The sequence below is a fragment of the Triticum aestivum genome, chromosome 4A (assembly GCF_018294505.1).
Source record: "Triticum aestivum cultivar Chinese Spring chromosome 4A, IWGSC CS RefSeq v2.1, whole genome shotgun sequence".
Taxonomy (NCBI): Eukaryota; Viridiplantae; Streptophyta; class Magnoliopsida; order Poales; family Poaceae; genus Triticum; species Triticum aestivum.
In genome coordinates this window covers 30,508,770-30,518,598 of record NC_057803.1, presented here as the reverse complement: position 1 = coordinate 30,518,598, position 9,829 = coordinate 30,508,770, and positions in this window count along the sequence as shown.

Sequence of the window (9,829 nt, the reverse complement as noted above, 5' to 3'; positions counted from 1 at the left end):
GCCGCCTCCGCCCGCCGCCACCGCGCCGGCCGGAGCCGCCCCGGCCTCGCCTCCCCTCTTCCCCGGCCGGCGAACCCACTCCGGCGAGCTCGAGCCCGCCGGCGAGCCCGAATCCACCTCGGGAGGCGCGCCCCGATCCAGATCCGCGGTTGCTACAGTAAACCCTAATTCGGGGTAGTTTTTTTTCGCTAAGTCCCAGATATTTTTAGTCCAAGTTGCCCTTGTTCGAGGCTCCGTAACTTTGCATCTGTAGCCCCGATTTGGGCATATAGCATATCAAAATGTTCATCTCAGAGAGTACATCATTTCATTACATTGCATCATTTTCATTTGAGCTCATCTTGATGCCCGAAATGCTGTTAGAAGAGGGCTACTTGAGTTAATTGTCAGATCTGTTACTCCGTTTAGCACTTTTGTCATTTTTACCATGATTAATGTGTCCCGTGAGTTCTACATATGTTTTGTTAAGGGTTTTGTAATCTATCCAGAGGTGCAACCCATGTATTTTTAGGATGTGTGTGGTGACTTGTGCAAGCTTGCAAAGTGGTGCACTTGCTAATTCTGTTTTCAAGGACTTAGTGATTTCACTGTCCTGGGATTGTTTATCTCACGATGCCATATGTTCATGTTGTTTCCTAGTGATCCGTGCCTCTTTTGAGGATGATCAGTAAGGGAGTTTTGTTAATCTTGTAGTGCTCTATCCATACATGTCTTTGTTTGCAATTATGGAGCACCCTAGCTTGAGTCAATCGAGCTCTACTTTTGCTTCGTGGTGAATCTGGGCAGATCGTCAACTTGTTTGCGATTTTGCCGATGTTATTATAGTTGATCCGTGCATGCTATGTCATTGTTCTTGCCATGTCTAGCTTGTGTTTTGTGCCTTCTTTATGGGTGTATGCTTGTCTTGCCATGACTTGCACCGTAGTGAGTGCATCGAGCTCGTAAACATGCCTTCGTGAGTTATGTTTCAGCATGTCTCAGTTTTTCACTAAGTCTGAAACTGATTATGTTTTTGCTATGTTCGTGTGCTTGTTAGTATATTTTGTGATCCCTTTTGGCTCAAGGTCACTAAGGGACTTTTGTTAAGCTTGTTGAGTAGCTCCATGACATGTCTTTCTTTGTCATGTTCAGGTCCTGTAGCATGTTGTTTTGTTGCTCCAAAGAGGGCTATATGATCTGAAATTCCAGACAAGTGTTAATTTCACTAAGTCTGAGATCTGTTTTACCATTTGCGTTTTTGCCATGCGTGTTTGAACCTGTTAATGGATGAATTGGCCGTAGCTCAGTGCTAGACTTTTGTTAAGCATCTTGTGTGCATCCTTGCCATGTATTTTGTTGTCATTTTTGGGTGCTGTAGCATGTTCATCTCATTGCATTTAGATGCCTACTTTCTGTAAATCGCAGACCGGTGTCATTTTTGAATCGCTTGCCATTTCCAAACCGTAACTCCGATTCCGGCGTTCTTTATATCGTTTTCAAGTGATTTTATCTCATCTTTCCAGTGGCACCCTTGGTTTTCCATGTTGAGGCCAGGTTCATGCATTTCCTGTCATATCTTGCATTTTGCATCCCGCATCGCATCCCACATAGCATATCATCATTGCATCATATCGCTTGATCCTTGCACGTGGTTGATTGTGTCCTTGTTGCTTGTTTGTCTTGTTTGGGTAGAGCCGGGAGACGAGTTCGCTAATGAGGAGCCCGTTGAGTTTGCTTTTGAGGATCCAGTCAACTCTGACAACTGTGCAGGCAAGATGATCATACCCTCGAAATCACTACTATCTTTGCTATGCTAGTTTGCTCGCTCTTTTGCTATGCCATTGCTATGATGCCTACCACTTGCTTGCAAGCCTCCCAAATTGCCATGTCAAACCTCTAACCCACCATTGTCCTAGCAAACCGTTGATTGGCTATGTTACCGCTTTGCTCAGCCCCTCTTATAGCGTTGCTAGTTGCAGGTGAAGATTGGAGGCCGTTCCTTGTTGGAACATCTTTTATTTACTTGTTGGGATATCATTATATTGCCTTGTTATCTTAATGCATCTATATACTTGGTAAAGGGTGGAAGGCTCAGCCTCTCGCCTAGTGTTTTGTTCCACTCTTGCCGCCCTAGTTTCCGTCATATCGGTGTTATGTTCCCGGATTTTTGCGTTCCTTACGCGGTTGGGTTATAATGGGAACCCCTTGATAATTCGCCTTGATTAAAGCTTTTCCAGCAATGCCCAACATTGGTCTTACCATTTGCCACCTAGCCTTTTCTTTCCCTTGGGTTCTGTAGACACAAGGGTCATCTTATTTTAACCCCCCCAGGCCAGTGCTCCTCTGAGTGTTGGTCCAAACTAGAGCCCCTTGCAGCGCCACCTCGGGGAAACTCGAGGGCTGGTTTTAGTTGTACGGATTGCTTATCTGAGTGTGCCCTGAGAAAGAGATATGTGCAGATCCTATCGGGATTTGTCGGCACATTCGGGCGGTGTTGCTGGTCTTGTTTTAACCTGTCGAAGTGTCTTGAGTTACCGAGATACCGAGTCTGATCGGAACGTCTTGGGAGGAGGTCTATTCCTTTGTTGACCGTGAGAGCTTGTCATGGGCTAAGTTGGGATTCCCCTATAGGGATTGAACTTTTGAAAGCCGTGCCCGCGGTTATGGGCAGATGGGAATTTGTTAATGTCCGGTTGTAGATAACTTTAACCTTAACTTAACTAAAATGAATCAACCGAGTGTGTTGCCGTGATGGCCTCTTCTCGGCGGAGTCCGGGAAGTGGACACGGTGTTGGAGTAATGTTTGCGCAGGTTGCTCTTTAGTTTCTCGCTCGCGCTTTGCCTCCTCTTCTCGCTCTCCTTTGCGAATAAGATAGCCACCATACATGCTAGTCGCTTGCTGCAGCTCCACTCATATTTTACCTTGCCACACCTATAAGCTTAAATAGTCTTGATCGCGAGGGTGCGAGATTGCTGAGTCCCTATGGCTCACAGATTACCATTACACCAGATGCAGGGCCTGATGATTCCGCTCCAGGAGACGCGTATGAGCTCAAGTGGGAGTTCGATGAAGACTCTCAACGATACTATGTTTCCTTTCCCGATGATCAGTAGTGGTGCCCAATTGGGGGTGAACGGGACCGTTGTCGCATGTTGGCTTCTCTTTTATTTTGGCGCCGTAGTCGGGCCATGAGTGTTTGGATGATGTAATGTTATTTATGTACTTGATTGACGTGGCGAATGTAAGCCAACTATGTTATCTCCCCTTTATTATTTACATTACATGGGATGTTGTGAAGATTGCCTAACTTGCGACATATGCCTTCAATGCGATTATGTCTCTAAGTCGTGCCTCGACACGTGGGAGCTATAGTCGCATCGAGGGTGTTACATAAACATTCAAGACGATAGTTTATTAAACCTTATAGAAGGCCCAAGGGCCTGGAGGCGGCTTAAGGCCCGATACTGTAGACCACCGCATGTAAGGAAAGACTTGTAAAGAAAGGCATGTAAAGAAAGTCACCGGGACGGACACGATTATGAGCCGGCCGGGACTCTGTAGGCCACCAGGTGTCAACCCATGTATATAAGGGGATGACCCGGTGGCGGCTTAGGGCAAGAGACAACAAATCGATAACCAAGCCGGCGAGTTGAGCCTCTTGGTGATCGAAACCCCAGCAATACGAATCCCAACTAGACGTAGGCTTTTACCTTCATCGTAAGGGGCTGAACTAGTATAAAACCTTCTCGTGTCCTTTGTCCCGATTAACCCCTTTAAGCTTCCTAGTGCGATGGCCCTACGACTAAGTCCTTGCTCTAGGACATCTGCCGTGACAATTCCACGACAAGGAGGCCTGCGCCTCTTTCGATCTGTATCCCAGTTTGTGCTAGCCTTCTTAAGGCAAACTTGTTTAACTTATGTCTGTACTTAGGTATTGTTGCTTCCGCTGACTCGTCTATGATCGAGCTCTTGTATTCGAGCCCTCGAGGCCCCTGGCTTGTAATATGATGCTTGTATGACTTATTTTATTTGTAGAGTTGTGTTGTGATATCTTCCCGTGAGTCCCTGATCTTGATCGTACACGTTTGCATGTATGATTAGTGTACGGTCGAATCGGGGGTGTCACACCTACGAAGGAATTACTCACTCCCAGTGGGGAGCATCATGGAATTGGCGATGGAGAAGGGTTGGTGATGACGAAGAACAAAGACCCACATCTCCGGAGCCCCAAACGGACTCCAGATCTTCCCTCCCGAGGAAGAACAGGGCATGGCAGCGGCTCCGTCTTGTGGATCGCGATAATTCTTTTTCCCTAATTTTTTCTGGAATAATGTGATTTTATAGTATCAGGGGGGTCATCAGCAGGGCCACCGGGTGGGGACAACCCACCTAGGCGCGCCAGGAGAGGGGGCGCGCCCTGGTGGGTTGTGCCCACCTAGGCGCCCCTCTCCGGCAGGTCTTGGCTCCAGAAATTCTTATTATTGATATAAAAAATCATCGCAAAATTTCGTTCCATTCCGATAACTTCTATTTCTGCACAAAAACAACACCATGGTAGTTCTGCTGAAAACAGCGTCAGTCCGGGGTTAGTTTCATTCAACTCATGCAAATTAGAGTCCAAAACAAGAGGAAAAGCGTTAGGAGAAGTAGATACGTTGGATACGTATCATGTTCCTTGTCCAATAAGTATGTGCATGTGCCCATCTTGGAGTTGATGAGCATCTGGATGTGTGGAGCATACCCACAAGATCTCTTCTGATCGGATGCTGTCCTCTTGGTTGTCTCAACAATCAAACTCATTACTTTGAACTTCTCGGGCACATCAAACAACTGCAGCAAATTTATGGAATGGACTCTGATCATCCTGTGATCTCCTTATTTGGGCAACAATGTGTGCCTCAAGATGGTGTTGATGGCGGTCAGACCAGACAACAGATAATATATAGAGCCTAGCTTATGATTCTCCAAGGCTTTGTCAGGAATCTCCTTATACATGTTGGCCATGTGATGTCTACTACACAACCTTCTTCTCGTAGACGTTGTTGGGCCTCCAAGTGCAGAGGTTTGTAGGACAGTAGCAAATTTCCCTCAAGTGGATGATCTAAGGTTTTATCAATCCGTGGGAGGCGTAGGATGAAGATGGTCTCTCTCAAGCAACCCTGCAACCAAATAACAAAGAGTCCCTCATGTCCCCAACACACCCAATACAATGGTAAATTGTATAGGTGCACTAGTTCGGCGAAGAGATGGTGATACAAGTGCAATATGGATAGTAGGTAATGGTTTTTGTAATCTAAAAATATAAAAAGAGCAAGGTAGCAAGTGATAAAAGTGAGCACAAATGGTATTGCAATGCTTTGGAACAAGGCCTAGGGTTCATACTTTCACTAGTGCAAGTTCTCTCAACAATAATAACATATTTGGATCATATAACTATCCCTCAACATGCAACAAAGAGTCACTCCAAAGTCAACAATAGCGGAGAACAAACGAAGAGATTATGGCAGGGTACAAAACCACCTCAAAGTTATTCTTTCTGATCGACCTATTCAAGAGTCTGTAGTAAAATAACATGACGCTATTCTTTCCGTTCAATCTATCATAGAGTTCATACTAGAATAACACCTTAAGACACAAATCAACCAAAACCCTAATGTCACCTAGATACTCCAATGTCACCTCAAGTATCCGTGGGTATGATTATACAATATGCATCACACAATCTCAGATTCATCTATTCAAACCAACACAAAGTACTTCGAAGAGTGCCCCAAAGTTTCTACCGGAGAGTCAAGACGAAAACGTGTGCCAACCCCTATGCATAAGTTCATGAGGTCACAGAACTCGCAAGTTGATCACCAAAACATACATCAAGTGGATCACATGATATCCCACTGTCACCACAGATAAGCACGTGCAAGACATACATCAAGTGTTCTCAAATCCTTAAAGACTCAATCCGATAAGATAACTTCAAAGGGAAAACTCAACCCATTAGAAGAGAGTAGAGGGGGAGAAACATCATAAGATCCAACTATAATAGCAAAGCTCGCGATACATCAAGATCGTACCACCTCAAGAACACAAGAGAGAGAGAGATCAAACACATAGCTACTGGTACATACGCTCAGCCCCGAGGGTGAACTACTCGATCCTCGTCATGGAGAGCACCGGGATGATGAATATGGCCACCGGAGAGGGATTCCCCCCCCCCTCCGGTAGGGTGCCGGAACGGGTCTAGATTGGTTTTCAGTGGCTACGGAGGCTTATGGTGGTGGAACTCCTGATCTATTGTGCTCTCTGATGTTTTTAGGGTATATGGATATATATATAGGAGAAAGAAGTCGGTCAGGGGAGCCACGAGGGGCCCACGAGGGTGGGGGGCGCCCAGGGGGTAGGGCACGCCTCCCTACCTCGTGCCTCCTTTGAAGCTTCCCTGGCATCTACTCCAAGTCTCCAGGATTGCTTCCGTTCCAAAAATAAGTTTCGTGAAGTTTCAGGTCAATTGGACTCTGTTTGATTTTCCTTTTCTGCGATACTCTAAAACAAGGAAAAACCAGAAACTGGCACTAGGCTCTAGGTTAATAGGTTAGTCCCAAAAATCATATAAAATAGCATATAAATGCATATAAAACATCCAAGGTTGATAATATAATAGCATGGAACAATCAAAAATTATAGATACGTTGGAGACGTATCAAGCATCCCCAAGCTTAATTCCTGCTCATCCTCGAGTAGGTAAATGATAAAACAGAATTTTTGATGTGGAATGTTACCTAACATATTTATCCATGTAGTTCTCTTTATTGTGGCAAGAATATTCAGATCCATAAGATTCAAGACAAAAGTTTATTTTGACATAAAAACAATAATACTTCAAGCATACTAACAAAGCAAACATGTCTTCTCAAAATAACATGGCCAAACAAAGCTATCCCTACAAAATCATATAGTCTGGCTATGCTCTATCTTCACCACACAAAATATTTAAATCATGCACAACCCCGATGACAAGCCAAGCAATTGTTTCATAATTTTGATGTTCTCAAACTTTCTCAATCTTCACACAATATATGAGTGTGAGCCATGGATATAGCACTATATGTGGAATAGAAGGGTGGTTGTGGAGAAGACAAAAAAAGGAGAAGATAGTCTCACATCAACTAGGCGTATCAACGGGCTATGGAGATGCCCATCAGTCGATATCTATGTAGAGTAGGGATTGCCATGCAACAGATGCACTAGAGCTATAAGTATATGAAAGCTCAACAAAAGAAACTAAGTGGGTGTGCATCCAACTCGCTTGCTCATGAAGACCTAGGGCATTTTGAGGAAGCTCATCATTGGAATATACAAGCCAAGTTCTATAATGAAAATTTCCCACTAGTATATGAAAGTGATATCGTAGGAGACTCTCTATCATGAAGATCATGGTGCTACTTTGAAGCACAAGTGTGGAAAAAGGATAGTAGCATTGCCCCTTCTCTCTTTTTCTCTCATTTTTTGGGCCTTCTCCTTCTTTTTATGGCCTCTTTTTCTATTTTTTTATATTTTTCGTCCGGAGTCTCATCCCGACTTGTGGGGGAATCATAGTCTCCATCATCATTTCCTCACTGGACAATGCTCTAATAATGATGATCATCACACTTTTATTTACTTACAACTCAATACTTAAGTGTCATCTTGTAGCGACCCGACCCGAATGGATCAAGTCTCGCTGCTTAAGTGTCAATAATGATGATCATCACACTGATACCATCTTGTAGCGACCTGACCCGAATGGATCAAGTCTCTGTGCTTAAGTGTCATCCCTGGATCGGTATGCTGACACACACAGTACTCGAGGATTTATAACAGAGGTAAATCACATGTAAAAAGTAACGTAAATACTATTACCTCAATCCAAAATAGCGGAAGTAACAACAAGGTTGTGGATTCCCATCAACACCCACGGCAAAGTTGAGTGTAGAAATCGTAACCCTAACGTATCACTTACTCATCGTAAGATTCCTGCAACATGAGACGTTGCAGCCACAAAGGGTCAGTACATTGAATGTACTGGCAAATTCACACCAGAGGATAATGATGAATAATGGCTATCACTACATGCATATTTGGCTGGTGGAAAAGCTCTATGATTATAGTTTTTGTGAAAAGCCAATTTTCCCTACTGCAAAGGAATAAATTTTATTTAACTATCATGGTGGTTGTTGAACATTGAGAATGGTTGACAGCATTCTTAATCCCAATTAAGTAACATCATTAAAACCCAACAATATTCATTTAAAGTAACGTGATGAGATCAACACGATAATCCAAGAACTAGATACTCAAGACGTCCATAATCGGGGACACGGCTAATCATGATTAGTTTATACACTCTGCAGAGGTTTGCGCACTTTTCCCCACAAGACTCGATCGCCTCCGTTTGGTTTCTCGCACTACATGGTGTTTGAGAAGACGGATGACCGAGACATAGTCTTTCAGAAGCGTTTGCACCTTACGATGGGTAGACCGTACCACCTACAACCCCTACATCTGCTAGTCTACCACTGTAAGAGTTCACACGAATTAATCAACTATGCTAGAGACCATAATAGCTTGTGGCTGCACACGGAAGTTTCTAGTATGAATAATCTCATTATCCCTTTGAGCCTGGGTGGCGGTCCATAAAAAAACAGGCAATCCTAGTCCACCCAGGTGCCTAGACAGGCAATCCTAGAATAACCTGGTGCCTCAATCCACCCAGATGTGTGTTTAAGTTGCCACCTTAAGTAAACCATTAATTAAGAATCTCACATCTGTCATGAATACTCTCAAAACCCAATCCACGTCTATGAGCATAGTATGGCAATGTAAGCATAACGTAATAGTAACTCCCAAGGGTTTGATAATAAATAGGTAATAGGTTCTACCTCATCATCTACTTCCCATCCCACAATTTAATTAGATCCCAATCATGCAATGTGTGAGGATTGATCTAATGCAATAAAAACTGGGTATGAAAGAGGTATGATCAAAGTGTGAACTTGCCTGCAATGTTGATGAAGATGATTCACACTCAAATCTCTTGATAGTTCTACTCGTCACACTCCGGCCAATCTATCGTAAGCAAGCAATAGTAACCACACATAAGCAATCACTCAAAAGACCAGAAAGAACGAAGAAGACGATTCGGAAACATCAAAACCAAGCAAATAACTCTTGCAACATAAAACAATTTCTAACAGTACCAAAATTATGTGAATTTGTCCTCATTAGAATGTTTAGGTCAAGAGCTTCGATATGCAAAAAGAATCAACTCAAACGGAGCTACGAAACTCAAGTTATGATCAAACGAAATTTGAATTCAAATCTGATCTAATTCAAATTTTAAACTTTTCAAAAACATGTTTAAGTTGTTTATCAGGATAGAGGGGATCATAACGAAGATGTGGGCATTGGTTTCGTTGAATTTGGACTAACGTGTAAAAAGTTATAGTCGTTTGAAACCGAGGGACTAATCTATAAGAAAAACTATCACAAATAGGTCCCTGGCCGGAAATAACAGAAAAAGAAAAAAAACCTATCTAACGAACGTTCGCTTCAGAAACAAAACCGATGAAAACCGTTTACTCCAAAGGCATAACTAGTGAACGCTCACTACATAACTAAACAACAAAATAAACATCAGATCTAGGTTTTCTGTGGAAAACCGATCTAGGGTTTTTTTTAACTGAAAGAAAAAGCGGCGGCTTTTACCGGCTTGGGCGAAATAAACCGGCCGCGGTGGCGGTTTTCCGGTGGCTCTCCGGCGAGGCGGCGATGGCGGCGGATCTCGCCGGCGGCTTTGACGGCGAGCGGGGGCGG